This window comes from Mytilus californianus, unplaced genomic scaffold (genome assembly GCF_021869535.1).
Source record: "Mytilus californianus isolate M0D057914Y unplaced genomic scaffold, xbMytCali1.0.p SCAF_5, whole genome shotgun sequence".
Classification (NCBI taxonomy): domain Eukaryota; kingdom Metazoa; phylum Mollusca; class Bivalvia; order Mytilida; family Mytilidae; genus Mytilus; species Mytilus californianus.
This window is the reverse complement of record NW_026262701.1, coordinates 91274330-91289957: the sequence shown is the minus strand read 5'-3', so window position 1 is coordinate 91289957 and position 15628 is coordinate 91274330. Positions and strand designations below refer to the sequence as shown.

General features: G+C 30.7%; 1 protein-coding gene and 1 long non-coding RNA gene across 3 annotated transcripts in view; both read left to right on the top strand.

Annotated features, from left to right (window-relative positions):
• LOC127703253 (uncharacterized) overlaps positions 1–15628 on the top strand; it is a 59417-nt gene that overhangs the window by 31135 nt on the left and 12654 nt on the right. The window lies entirely within an intron of this gene.
• LOC127703255 (uncharacterized) lies at positions 12397–15445 on the top strand. Its single transcript, XR_007982881.1, has 5 exons — positions 12397–12479; positions 13142–13166; positions 13783–13852; positions 14458–14482; positions 14966–15445. It is a non-coding gene; the product is annotated as an uncharacterized LOC127703255 (long non-coding RNA).

Sequence of the window (15628 nt, the reverse complement as noted above, 5' to 3'; positions counted from 1 at the left end):
TGTGAACATTTATGTTTTAACGGATAATTAATGAAAATAGTAGTGTGCCATTGCCATTTAATCCGTCGTCAGCAATAATTGATGATGCATGGTCAATTTCTAATTTTTTTATCTCTGGAAAATCAATGCTCAATTTGTTTAAAAATTTATATGATTTATGACGTGAACATCTTCAGAAAAAAATATTCATTCGATTCTAAATGGAAAGCTTATATGAAATCATGCAACAAATTTTCCCATTTAACATTATTGGAAATCACATTATCATTCTGTTTTTTAAAGTCTTTTTCAAACAGAGATTGTAAGGCATAATATTTGTAAGAAACCATTCATATCTGGGCAAAACAGGTAATCTTTACTCTGAATGGCCTATTGTCAGATGACACATTAAAATCCTTAATACAAGAATAATACTAAAGAGACACTTTATTAAGAATCCAAAGCTGTGATCATTGGGTATCTCACTAGGGAGCAATCATTACGCATTCGTTCTCAAATAACCTTATGGAGAATCATATTTGTGTCATCTATTCTCCAAAACTACAAGACAAATCCGAAACAAACTAGGCATAAATATGTTAAAAAAAAAAGATTTATCACACATTTCTTGTTTTGTTTTGGTATTGACAAAAGATTATAAAAAAAAAGAAAATTACACTTTATAAAGCTCCTGCGTTTGAAGCGCTTTTCCTGATTTACCTTAATCAGAAATGACAAAGCCAAATATTTGAAAGCCGATGATGTACAGGTATAAGAACCGCAATACGTGAACAGCTATATGACCAAATGGGACCTAAAAATAATAGTCAAATCCATCTAAGGTCAACTTTGCCTGAGGGAGTTGGAACCGTAGTTTCTTGATAAGTTCATAATTTATAAACAGACTATATAAGAAAGATATGTTTTAAAATCACATTCTTGATTCTGTTGGATATTATTTTTCTCTGAAACTACAAAGAAACATGTATATCTTTTAAATACGTAACTTACAAATAATCATCATGCTGATTAGTCTGCATGTAGGGAGAAAGATTGACATATGTGTCCATATTTAAAAAAAAATACCAACATGAACATATATTGTCCATTCTTTAATTTTTACTATTCATTCCAATCTAACAATTAATGTTTTCATTCATTTCGTAGATAGATTTTTATTAGACGTTGATGCAAAAGGTTCAGGTACAGCATCAGATCCTTTTCAAAAGTATGCTAAACATGGACATGAAGCAGTTTTGCAGTGTATATATGAAAAGAACCATCTTAAATGGTACAAAAATCCAATGATTGTAGCTAGTGAGAATACTGTTGTTAATAGTACTAAATACAAAGTATCAAATACAAGCACTGGGTTATACTACAGATTACATGTACTGAACGCGCAACCTGATGATGAGGGAATTTACGTATGTAGAGGAGGGCTGAATGAAGATTACTACATTCAGTTGATTTTATATGGTAAGCAGTTATATGTTAAAAAAGTATTATAGATCTACCAAATTACATTCTTCATATGTTCATATGACATTAGTTTTACAGATTCTAATATTCATTTTTAGTTTTTAATTTTGTATAACGTATATGCATCAAGTGTTCAAAATTCTTTCTTTTGGTGTAAACTTGCGACAACTGCAAAAGTAGCCTCATTTTGATAACTTGTCATTATTACATTGATATAAACAAAAGCTTTATACAGAAATATTTTGTTACATAGTGTATTTTGTAAAAAAAGCTAATCTTTGTAAAGTATTTTTGGGGTAAAGACTCGATTCATATCTATTATGTGCAAAAACAATGGGTAAATGACCTTTTTTGGTCAAATATGTCAATTTAAACATGTGTTTGACGTAAAAGATAGGCGAAAATATTAATACTCCTAAGCCGAACACAGCATAGAAAACTAAATTCTGAGCAACACGAACCCCACCAAAATATGGAGTTGATCAGATGTACCAGAAGGATAAGCATATCCTGGTCCACATTTGGAACCCGTCGTGTAAGTTCAAATCCGGTGATAAGTTTAACATGGTAGGTCACATCTGAAGAAAATAAGACGGGATTGTGGTTAGGACAAATTGAACGTATATATCGTGATCAGTAAAACCGATCATAATAATGATGATGGTTTCTTATTAACTAAATTCTGTTTTTGGTTAAAGTAACAGTGACCATTTCTGCGCTGAACTGTCCAGATTATATTATATCAACCTAGTCATTATCTAGGCTGATGTATGCATTTAATACTAGAACAAAATCATCTTGATGGTTCTGTTCACAGGACAAATTTTAACGTAAAAGATAATTCAAAAGTAAAAAATAGCTGATTGTGGGGAGTCTCAAAAAGCCATATAGACAAACAATAGATTTAGAAGAAAACAAAAAAAAGCTAAATACATATTTGTCTTTACTTTAGTGCAGCCTTTAAGTTTGACAATTCGAAATGCATCTACAGATAACAGATTGATTGGTACAGAAGGAAACGATTTTATCATTGAATGCGTGGCTGTTGGGGGAATTCCAGCTCCTACGTTATCCCTTGTAGTCCTTGAAACAACTGTTGATATTGGAGTCCAAGAATTGCGATATACTTTGCGAAACATACCAAGGATTTATGATACAACAAATGTGTCATGTGAAGCAAACAGTGATGCTTTGGATATTCCAATAACAACTACTGCTCTAATATATCTTAATCGTAGGTATCAATATATTTCTATAACACACTGTCACTGTCTGAATATGTTCAATCAATGTCGACCAAAATGATTGATGCGGTAAATAACATTTAGAGATGTGAACTTAAAAGTACACTAAGTAGTTTAGTTGTTGTTAAATAGTTTTATTTATAAAATATTTTGAGTGTCTTCTCAATTTTAATTACTTGTTTGTCATTGGTCGCAAATCCTTGCATTTAAATTCAAATTACTTTTATTTCATGTCACTTGATAATATATTATCCAAGATGATTATTTATAACAAATATTTTAATGTACAGAGGTTAATATTTTTTAGTACAAGGCAACATTGAAATCTTGAATAAAAACAGACAAACTCAGCTGCGGGGTTCTGTATACACAAATCAATACTGTAAATGCATCAAACAGTTATCACAGATATCTAGCTTATACTTCAATACAGACGCGGGTATAGTCTTCATACGACTCATCACTGGAACTAAAATCATTACATTTTCATCAAAAGAAATAATATGCCCTTTATATGCATATAATACATAGTCAGAGTTTCGAAAACAAATGTGCTATATCTTTTTTGAAGCTCTATATAATGTAGAAATAGAAAAGCAAATAAATTGATGACTGATGTTTTCTTTCATCAATTGCAATAATGAAGATTACTGCAAACGTTTATGGCAAAGATTAATCTACTAGATATCGCAAATGCTTTATTACTACTTAAGTGTACTGCAAGCGTTGAAAACTATGTAATTAGTTGGTTTTCTCATTCAATATAACTATCTTAGACAATTGCCATATTTTTGGAAAAATTGTTCGATATTGACCAGTAGTATTCTGTTATCACAATCATTTTCAAATTTCATAGCTGATATGTTCTATCTTCGTTTCCCCTCCATCCATTCTAATGTTGGCTTTTATACTACAGTGCTTTCCCGTGGTACAAATACAGATGTTCCCTCAGCAGTAATAGATTAATATAGAATATATTTTATAATGCTATAATTTCGGCTAAATTGTTTTTCTTTCCAAAGCACTTATTTGAGGATTCCTTGTGCAGATAAGTCGAGAAATTTGTTTCAGGCGCACGAAATTTATGAAGTGTTCATTTCATTTACTAGCACTGGGACAATACCGCTGTTGTTGGCCTGCTATTCTCCAAGATCACCATCAACTCAGTTATCACTGGTTCGGTGATTTATAACAAATGCCTATTAAAAATTCCCAATTCAGAAACTATATAATAAACTAATGTTCCAACTCCCTCAGGCAGTAAAAAATAAATAAATCTAAATATTCTGTTAAGCTCCTAATGTTGCAATGTCTGATGCACCCCTTGCTTTCAAATGTTGAGGTAAGAGCGTTCCTGATGAACGTAAATTACAAAAAGCGCCTCGGAACGAAATTTATAGTACTTATTTCATTTATTTTAATGTTGTTGATTTAGAAAAAAAACTATTGCAAATCTTACTGCAGCGTCGAATGTGAATGGAGTTTGCTCAGAATGTCGTTTTAGAACTTTATTTAAAATTCAAAGTAAATATATAACAATTGAAATGCGAACAATTCTTAGAAAATTTCATATATTCATTTAAAGTTTTAGATTTTATTAGTATTTTCAACATTTTCACTCGCATAAAGAAATGTTATTGGTTCACTAAAATATCATTCAATATATCAGAAAAGTTGAATACCTGTGTTAACTTTATTTAAAAATAAATTCTATTTTTATTTAACCTTCTTTGCTTTCTTGTACGAAAACACAATGAATGACCCTGGGTTTTCTTAGAATGTTCACTGAACGCTACATTGTGAGTTTGTTCTTTAAAATTCTGTCGTTTAGGTTTCTTTTACAATTTCGTTTTCTTTTCTTTGCACAATATCTGGAAATAATGATATTATTGCAAATGTCGTATCTGTGGAAAATGTTAATGATCTATAATATTTTTTTGAAAAACAAAAAAACTTCTTATCAGTCTTCTCTAGGTTATATCACTTTGTTCAGTTGTCATACATTTGCATATCATAGCTCTGTGACATCGAGTATGCATTAATCGGCCTCAATAACTTTTAACATGTCTTATCCCCGCGTCATAATGTTGGACATAAGTCCAAAATAATGAGTTTTATATAAAAAAAAACAAAACCGGACAACACCATGGCTACAGAGAAAAACGACGAAAAGACAAACAACACTAACAAAACAATATACCTGAAACTAAAGATGCTTGGAACCCTTGAACCCTTCGGTTTGCTGCTTAAAAAGAAATAATTTTGGTTCTATCATGACAAACAAGCCAATACAAACAGATTTTCATCATACTGATATTGTACTAAATCAGCTGCTTGACACATTATGAAGCTTTTTGTAACTCGTTCGCTGCAACCACTCGTCCAAAAGCGTCATATTGTGACTTGCAGCCCATATCTAACAATATAGATGAACAGAAAACCTGATAATCGGCTGATAACATGTTGCGAAGAAGGATATGAGGCTATCGATTCAAGGTTAAAGTCCATAACTATCTTATAACGTTATCAATTTGTAGTAATGCCTTTAATGCCAGTATTCAGTGCACCTCTCGTAAATACAATGGAGATGGTTCCATTTTCTGTATCTTGTACATCAACTGGAAGCCGTCCTTTCGCTACCATTTGGTGGATGGTAGGCCAAACTGATGTAACCATTGCAGCATCATCGCAAGAAAACAAAGGTGCTGATGAAACTTTCAATGTGACCTCCACGTTAACGTATACGGTGGACAGAAAGTTCAACTCACAACCGATAATATGTACGGCGAACAACACAATTGGTGGATTTTCCAACCAGATAAGTTTATTTGTAAGATGTAAGTATTCTAACTTTACATTTCTTTGATTAGACTTTTTTGGTTATTTTTTTAAATGTCGATATTTTAAAGACCATTCAAATTTGGTTCATAATGTAGGTTTTTATTATAAAAATTGTTATATTTGTCAAATGCAAAGATGAAGAATATAACGTGTTCCTCACATAAACATTCGTTCATATATAGTTTATGCATGGTGGTCATAACACTTTTGCTATAGCGCATGCAATCTTGTTACTAAAGAGGTGTTTAATCGGAAACACATATATTTGTATACATTATGAGCATAAATATTACAAATAACAAATAAACTAATATTAACAGTTATATTTAGGGAGTACAGAACACTTAAGGGAGTTAGCTCTTTAAATATCAGCTAAACGTCTTAATCACATAATATTAGTAAAGAGATTCAAGCTTCTCAATGATCAAAATTAGTGTTTGTCAAACTGATATGTATATCCAATGAAATTATTCATGTAAATTGTGTGGTTCAAATTTCTTGAAATGTTTATATTTTAATCAACAGGTCAGAGTAAACATTTTGTCCAAATTTTATGAAAATCAAACGAGCAAAATCAATTGAAGTCAAAGTGTTGGGTACCCTTTTAAGAATTTCAGAACAATTAATTGACACATCAGTGGCGTTGTTTGCAGTTTGTATTAGCGTAAATGGGGTAAAACAATTTAAAAATAACTAGACTCTGAAAAAAACTACAAGCGATATTGACGTCGTAGAGTTTTATTGAGAACGTAATAGAGTATTGGATACAGGAAATCTGTAAGAATGACTTTACTATAGATCTTACAACTTTTCGCTAAATACCCACATCGATAATTTGAGTTTTGAAAGAAGATTTAAAAAAACGTGAGTGGTTCTTAAAACTTGAATTCTATGTTTGCAGTTCCGCCAGATGTTTCAGTTTCTAACGTCACCTATGAAATGAAAGATCAAACACGAACAATAAATTGCACAGCTGATGGTTATCCTGAAACATACACTTTTTATAAATGGCAGCATAGGTCTTTGTATGGGCGCATTATAAGAAAACTGGACGGTGACACTATTTTAACTTTACCTGTCGTTCCTACAACACTGAGATATCAAGACAACGGTGAATATGTGTGTACAGTCAGTAACGGCATTCAAAGTACAGATGGAACAGAAAAACGTCAAGGAGCAGCAAAAATTACTGTTTATGGTATTATATGCTTAGTTATAATACAATTATTATTGATATTCGATCGATATTTACAAATGATATTAACTGCTCACCAATGCTTGCATACATGGTCTTGTAGTCATTTGAAAAAGATTTTATTTGATTATCTTGAAATTGACGCTCATCTACACCTGAATACTAGAATTTTTAATTACAAACGATCTTAACAGTATTCCTCTTGTTGAAAAAGTAGGAGAGAGGCGGATGATAAAGAAGATATATCAAAACTTGTAAATTGAAAACAAACTGACAAAGCTTTGGCAAAACAACAAAATTGGCGAAAAGACAAACAGCAGTCTACAAAACACAGCATACAAAACTACCATTTGCCTCAGCCCATTATCGTTCACGTTCTCAGTCAATAAGAAATGTCAGTGCTAGATTTTACAACAACGTTATCACTAACAGTGGTTTACTATGTATAAAACTATAAGCAATTTCGTTTCAAGAGATGTTGAATCGCATGACTTGGTTGATCTTACAACATTTTAGTTTTTAAATTTCACTAGCAATAGTTTAATTCTGTCATATATTCTACATATCAACTAACAACAATCTGACATTATTACGTATGAACGTATCTACCGGATTTGTCTTCGAATTCTTGATTGGTGATATATGCAATGCAGAAAATGTCTACCCTGTCGATTCCAATGATGTCAATCCGTTTTTTACCCTTCCTGTTTTTTTCTGTACACATTGTACCTGGAATTAATATACACGCATGTCTTGCTTTTATTTTTCACTACTATTTTGCATTAAGTGTCACTATAAACTAGTTTTAACCCATCAAAATGCCTGTACCGAGATAGCGTTTGATATTGTCTGTTTTTATGACTTTCCCTCTTTTGAAGATTAACAAGCATTGACTCAATCGATTCAAGTTTATCTTTGAGCTTTTTTTTTGCACCTACTATTCTTTCTCATTCAGCACAACCAGTATTTACTGCAGACAACGATGAAAAAAATATACAGTATGGAGAGGTTGGAAAAACTGTTGACATAGTAGTTCATGTGTTTAGTGTTCCTAAGTACATTTACAATGCTTGGTTCAATAATGGAAAACAGATTCAAACATCAACTAAATTTCTTTTTTCGGAATCCTCGGTCGTAGTGGAAGATGTTTTCCATGGGAAGACTGTTAAAGTTGATGGCTATAAATCAATTCTTACAATTAATGATTTAATAAATGAAGACTTCACTAACTATACGTTAATATTAGGAAATGGTATTGGACAATCTGTTGAACACACTGTGGTTTTGGAACTATCAAGTAAGACATAATTAACTTACGCAAAAAATATATATGGATATAGATTAATAAAGTTCATAGTAAAAATAACTTTTAGAAAAACATTCATTAAAATTAATGAAAAGAACATTATTAACTGACACATAAAAATTGTTTTGGAAGATGAGAGAACGACAAAAAATGGACATTTGTTCAGGAAAATGATGTTTTGTCTCATTTTTTGAAAGGAGCTGATTAATAGTTTCTTCGTATTATTATCGGCTAGTTGTTCATACCAGAATATAAAACATTCATCTACAAAAGGTATATTTAGGAAAGCCATTTCATTCAACCAATATCATTATAACTTCAAGGGCATATCTATTTAGAAAAGAAATACTTGCTGCATTTTTATCTAAATTCAGTATTGATAGCATTATTTGTGTCTGTAAAGTAAGATTGTTTTTGCTTCTGTTAGAAAGTGAAAGGGCATGGAACAATGAAAAAATTCCGGTTAAGCTATGAAAAACTGCGAAATAAACTACTATGCGTGCAAATATCTCAAATTGTGATTTAAACGAAAATTAAGCATCTAATTGGTGGCAGCTTATTTGTTAGGAAGAAAAATACGCCCGTTGTATGTACAAACCTGACCTACCGATATCTATCAGTTTGATATATTTTCTTTTATACATTAATCCATCTCATTGTTATTAAATCAAAGATAAATAGTGACCGTTGTCCTTTGAATTTTTGGCCGTGATATACGAATTTTTCGTGGTACCAGAATGAATGATAAAGGGAACACATTTGCATTTTCAAATATTAGTTTTTCTTTTCTTGATGGTGATGTGTATCTGGCTTATTAAAATGGAATGTGCATTCGGTTCAGTTGGATCGATATGGTCATGTTTGCGGTGAAGTTTTGGCTTCCAAAGATTATTAGCATTGTGTTTAGTACTTCTAATGCAGGAATATAGAAATCGGAAATGGGTCAAAACTTGTACCAAATTTTATAACAAATATTGTTGAAATTCATCGCTCAATTACCATTTCACCTGCTAGAATCAATTAAAAGTGCTATTTCGCACCCATTTTTGAAAATACTACTAGTATCAATAAAGCTGCACAGTTTAGACCCTCACAAATATTTGTTTGACTTAATAAACTTATTGGTTAGATTTATAAATACGATGAGGATTTCTAATCACTGAGTTTTGTACTTTTATGAATACAGCTCAAAATCACTTATTAATAGTTTGAAGCAAATCGAGAAATTTCAGTAACTGTGAGCCTTTTTGATACTTTATACTATTGTTTATAATGGTTTTTTGTGTTTAATTCTGTCTTTTTAATCTATTTTACTGATTTTAACATGTATGTTGCTTTATGTACCATTTGTTAGGCGACGTCGTCATGTTTGTGATGATAGCATTTGTTTTAACCAAAGTTTAAGAGCAATAAGTATTCACATTATGTTATGATTTAAAATTATTGAAGATAGTTCAATGCTATCAATGAGGATAAATATTTTTGACCTAAAATATAAATGGAATAATCCATATGTTATTCCTTTTGTCGGAAAAACAGACTAAACATTTCTTTCAGTCTAATTGTTTCATTTATATAAAAATAAGAAGATGTGGTACAGTGACTAAATAGATTATTTCTAATTTAATTTTTATATTTGATCGTAAAAACGTATACACTTATATTTCATATCATTCAAAGTGAAGTTCATAATATATTATCATCTCTGTTAAACGCAAGGGTCATGCTTTAAGTAAATGTCAAGTTATCAACAGCTTTGGATTATACTAAAAACGTAGATTAAATGTGCTTTGAACAAAAATTAAGAATACAGTTACATTTTTCCATTCTAATCAACGTACTGTTAAGTCTAAAGACTATCTTTTCTTCATTTGAGAGCAAAGGATACAAACAAAAAAATTAAAAGTATGACCTTGCACTTAACCAATTAAATTTTACTTTTACTGTAATGTTCAATTTTTTCAATAATTTACATTTTGAAAATGTAAAAGTTGAGAATGTAAATTGTGAACTTCAAAATACAGCCCATTTATCAAACCCTTTCAATGTATTTGAGTAAAACCCCAGATATTGGGTGGGTACATCCGACACAAATTGTAATACAATGTGCTCAAAAATTTATGGATGCAATTTTTATTAGGCAATTTTGGAAATCTAATGAACAAGTTATTTTTAAACATCTTGCAGAAATAAAATTAAAATACCATCGTGTAACGAATATAATTCTTTTATAAAGCAACACCTTGTCATGTATTTGTTCATTATTTGCGAACAGTAAGTTTAATTGAAGTCAGAGGGTAAATGTCATTACGTATACATTGATGTCATGATTTATTGATACCTATTTATCATTTTTTTAAGCTCCACTAAAATCCCCAGAACCTTCGCCAGCAAGTGTAATTATTGGTGCTGTTTGCGGAAGTCTGATATCTATTGTTGTTTTAATGCTGGTTTTGTTCTTTATAATCATTAAGAAACGGAAAGGTAAGTCATGTTGTCTTTTAGGAAATATGAAATGCAGTGCTTTCTTTTATACATAAAACAAAGTACATGTTTCATCAAGCGAATACATAGCGTGCTAACAAAATCATTAATTTTACTTTATTTCTGTTCATATGTATTGCATTATTTATCTACATTAAATTGAAAGTTCTATTAAAATATATTGAAGTCAAAATACAAAATCAAATACCTTTACCAATGACGTAAGCTGCAATTACATACTTACACATTTTAACATTTGCATAAATCTAAATCGGCAAGCTTCAATATGACAACCAGTGGCAGTAAAAAAAACTGAACCAATGGGTTCCACAAGTAGAGCAGAACCTGCCTATCCTTCCGTAGCACATGAATTCAGCCCAGTATTTTGTCGTTGTTCGTATTGCCCAGTCTTTAGTTTTCTATGTAGTGTTTTCTGAAATTGTTTGTCTGTTACTCGTCTTTCGTTCTTAGTTTCTCTCGACATGCGTAACGTCTTGAATGACCTCTTGGTATCTTCCGCCTCTTTTTTTTGTGTAATAATTTTCATACGGCTATCATTATTGTCTTTTAATCTATAAACACAAATGTATATGTAAGAAAGAAACACTTACGTCAATAAAATTAAATTATGATATTTAAGATTTCAGGTTAAAAAACCTTTCTAAAGTCAATTCGAAATGGTCGAACTCAAATATTGTATAACCTTAATCATTTCAGATAAGGATTTCATATTAACATAACAAAAGTGGATTACTTTTAAATTACTGAGGATTTTCATTTATTGGTTTTGAATTTTTATCATGCCAGTTTTTGGAAATCTATGAAAAGAATGCACGAATTTTTTTTCGTTGGAATCTTACCTGGTAGAACAATCATTTTGTAGATTTTATCAAGTGCTTCTTTCATTTTCTATCACTATGTTGATAACCTGCTGATGAACTGCTAGTTTCCGAGGATATCATCTACTTTGGTACTGACATTATAAATGGCATATTATTCGTTGATGAAATTTAGAACTTATTAGGAAATTAAGTTTCATACTACCTCATGTAACGTTTACCTGGTCTCGTTAAGTTCTTTCACGTCTCACGTACTCAATTATTTATGCATCCTTGGCATTACATTTTTGGGTTTTAGTGTACCCAGTTAACTAATCCAGAAAGGACGCCGGACGCACCAAATAAATAAAGTGTTATTGTCATATAAATAAACACACCATAGATACATGTACTAGGAATTCAATTTGTAACGCAAGACGCGCGTTTCGTCTATAAAAGACTCATCAGTGACGGTATCTCGAATAAAGTAGATAACTTGTTTCGTCCTGATATCGTGAAAATAATATCTATGAATAAGGATTCTACATCGATCTTTTACGCAAATAGTTTTTTTTTATTTCAGGGCATCAACAATGCGAAAAGTAAGTACATGCAACACAAAAAAAATGATCAATAAAAATATCAAACATTGTAGGCAAAAAGTCAAACCGTTCTTTGTTTTAAACCGCAAATATCATATACTGACAAATGGATGAAATTGCTATGATGCTTAAACAAATTGCATTGCCTTATTTAATTCAATAGTTCTGTTAGCAATTTCGTACAGCTACGTATTCTCAAACATTTATAAATTTTTATAATTTAAATAAAACCTCATCAAGGACATCAACAGGAAATAGGATACATTTTTTAACGTTTTGAACCCCCTATACTTAAAGAAAGAAAAAGAAGAAAGGATTCACATACACATTTCTTAAAGCTCATCAGTTGTATTTTATTAGTTTTGCCGAACCGTTCGTCTTACTAAGCTGTGGTAAAAAACAAGAAACACCAAAATCTATTAAAATAATATTTGTACATATTTAGCACAGTGAAATTTGAAAAGACTGATTCTGATGATTACACACACGGTTATGAAGAAGTACAAAACAGCAGCGGTACACAAAATGGTATGAATAAAATAACAATTTTCTATGGTGTTTGTTATTATTGTATTACCAATAAATGCACAAAAGCGCATAAGCAGCAAATCCGTAAATATTTAACCATTAAATCACATGTAGTCACAGGCCTCACATCTAATTAACTTTCATATTGTACACTAAAGTATGTATGTATTGTCTTCTATTACGTCGCAGGGAAAGTAAAAACTAAAAAGAGAAGAGAATGCGCGAACGAGACAGCGAAACAGTGTACGATACAAAGATTATGGGAACTACAACTCTCATAAAAGTCGGAAATTACATGTTGTTGTTGTCGAAGAGGAATAAACAATCTTTTAAATTTAATATTATAAGAAAACTTATCATCTACACAACGAAAGTTGCAATCAACAATGATAATGGTGATGGTGAAGATGATGATGATGATGATGATGATAACGACGACGACGACGACGATGATGATGATGATGATGATGATGATGATGATGATGATGATGATGATGATGATGATGATGATGATGATGAATTGATTAATGACTTATCTAACCTATTATGTATTTTGTATTTCATCAAATTTTTGGAAGACCACTCTTTAACATCCTAAATGTAGAAAAATTGTCAATTAAATTTTGGTTTTGCACTGATATATTGCATTTGTCTTTAAACAGCATCGAATGAAAACAAAGATCAAAGGTACGGCACTTTTAACTAGATTTCACCCCTTTAATCAATTGATGAATAATTTTCCTGTTGTCAAATTCTAAAAAGATACCTGATAATTAAAATGGATAACAGGAATTCCCACTAGTATTGAAAAAAGAAGACTCCACCAATAAACGAATACACCGAATAACAAACAACTTTTGTTTTAGATAGTATACCTTCGTACAGGCGCACTACGTGGTGAGATTTAATCAGTTTTGTGTAAACACAAAACCCCCCTTTTCCCTATCTAAACCATATATAGAAAAAGTAAATCACACAATAAAATCTGAACAAACCAGGAACAAAAATTACGTCCACTTACTTGAGCAAAGATATGAAGATATTAATTTGGAAAAATTGGTCAAAATGTGCTCACTATTGAATAGGAAGCTAGTGAATGTAGTACCATGTGTTGGTTGTATACCATGAAGACAAAACATATTTCCTCTAACATCTAATGTGCTGTTAGCAATACCTATTTAATTTAACAAAATTAAGTTTAATTTTATGATATCTTTTCCACAAAATTAAGAAATTTCAAACGAAATAAGAGAGTGGCTTACGTTTCAGTTTGCATTTTCTGTTGTATTTATTGTTGTTACAGCCCGACTAAACATTATGGACACTTGGTCTGCAAGATGTCCCAAATGCATATGACGGTTTGAGCAATAAAGGTAAGATCAATGTTTACATGTTTTATGCATCTTTATATTTGTATTTTTGAAAAAGACTGATCAAAAACTTGCTCTGCTGATACAGAAGAAATATGTTTGGTTCACCATAAAAAAAATCCAAAAACAAGTAAAATGCAACGATAGTCGGATTCTTTTTTCCAGAAACAAATTTTAATATTCAGTGGCGTTTTCAAAACTAAATTGTTTATGATTCAATATTTTCTTAAAAGTTTATAAAAATAGATATTACACTTTGAGTGCTTGAAATGGTAAATTTATATTAAGTAACTATACTTTGAATTGCGCGTTCTTCTCTGCTGTTAAATCAAAAATGGAGATTGAACTACTGAAAACACTGCTTTACCTATATTTCTTGCCCATGCAAGAAATATCGTATCCTTGATGAATGTTTTTCTCATTAGTAATTGAATCTGTTTATTGGATTGTTCAAGTGCTTTTGTACAACAAAATAAATTTGATGTTAATACTTGTTTTGTTCTCGAGTTACCGGGTACGTACCTCAAACCTTTTTAATTCAAGCACTCATACCTGTATCATTTGTAGATGTTTTTTGTACTGAAGTATTATGTTTTGTATTTTTACAGCGCCACAGGCGAACATGCATCTTAGGTAAAGTATATTTGTATCATAAGTTTTCATTTTTTTATATGGCTAACTTCTTTTTAAAATTTTGATTCACATGTTGAAAAATGTAGACAGAGTTCTAATGATCCTGTCCACTACCGTTTTTTTTTTCCTTCATTGATTTTTTACGGTCAATGCATCTTGAATTTGGCATGAAAATACTAAGATATCAAACGGTTAAATATCATATGGGTTTCTATGTGAAGATAAAATTCTAAGCGAGGAGGAACAAAATCAGCAAAATATTTCTAATTAAAGTCAACAGACAAATGTAACGGATTCAGAGAATAAAATATTTGATCAGGAAAAATATCTTTCTCCCTATTCTGTATATAAGGATTATGCTTGAAATCTGCAGTTAACCTTAGTAAATGTACTTCATTTATATTCAATTTTCTCATTATCATGAAATTCAGTTAACACAGAAGCATATATTGAAACTGCATGTGTATATATATTTTTTTACAGCCCTTTAAGAAATTATGAAGAACTTGGTCTGAAAGACGCCCCTAAAGTGTATGACGATTTAACTAGTAAAGGTAATTTTACAATTACATTTATAGAATTGATCATATCAAAAGTTATCATTAACAAAAAGGAAAATGTCATTCTTTAATATTTAACATAAATTAAATAAAAAGTTAAGTTTTGGACTAGACCATTAAAAGAAATATGAACATTTTTTTCTTTTAATCTTGTTCAGTCAGCGACCAATACATAGAGCCTCCATCCTAAACATTAAACGATTTATGTTCTTCCTGTTCAAACATATCCCAGATTTATATCTGTAGGTCATCTAATACATGAAACAAGTATTCCAAATTTAATTAGATATTTGCTATTTAAGACAGACAGCTAGATACCATAAACATACTATGTATACACAGGCCAGAGTCCGAGCTTGATTTGCTATATGATATAAAAACTAAACTGACGAAAAAAGGTCATTTATTCATTGTTATTCAAAATCATAAAATGCAAAAAATACATTTTGCAAATAAAACATTTGACATAAAAGTTCATATTTAATATGAAATAATAATACATAATTAATACGAAATTACATCAACTAATATCATATCAATTGAATAAAGAATAGCAAAGGTGGGGAGAAAAATCTGCCCCACAAAT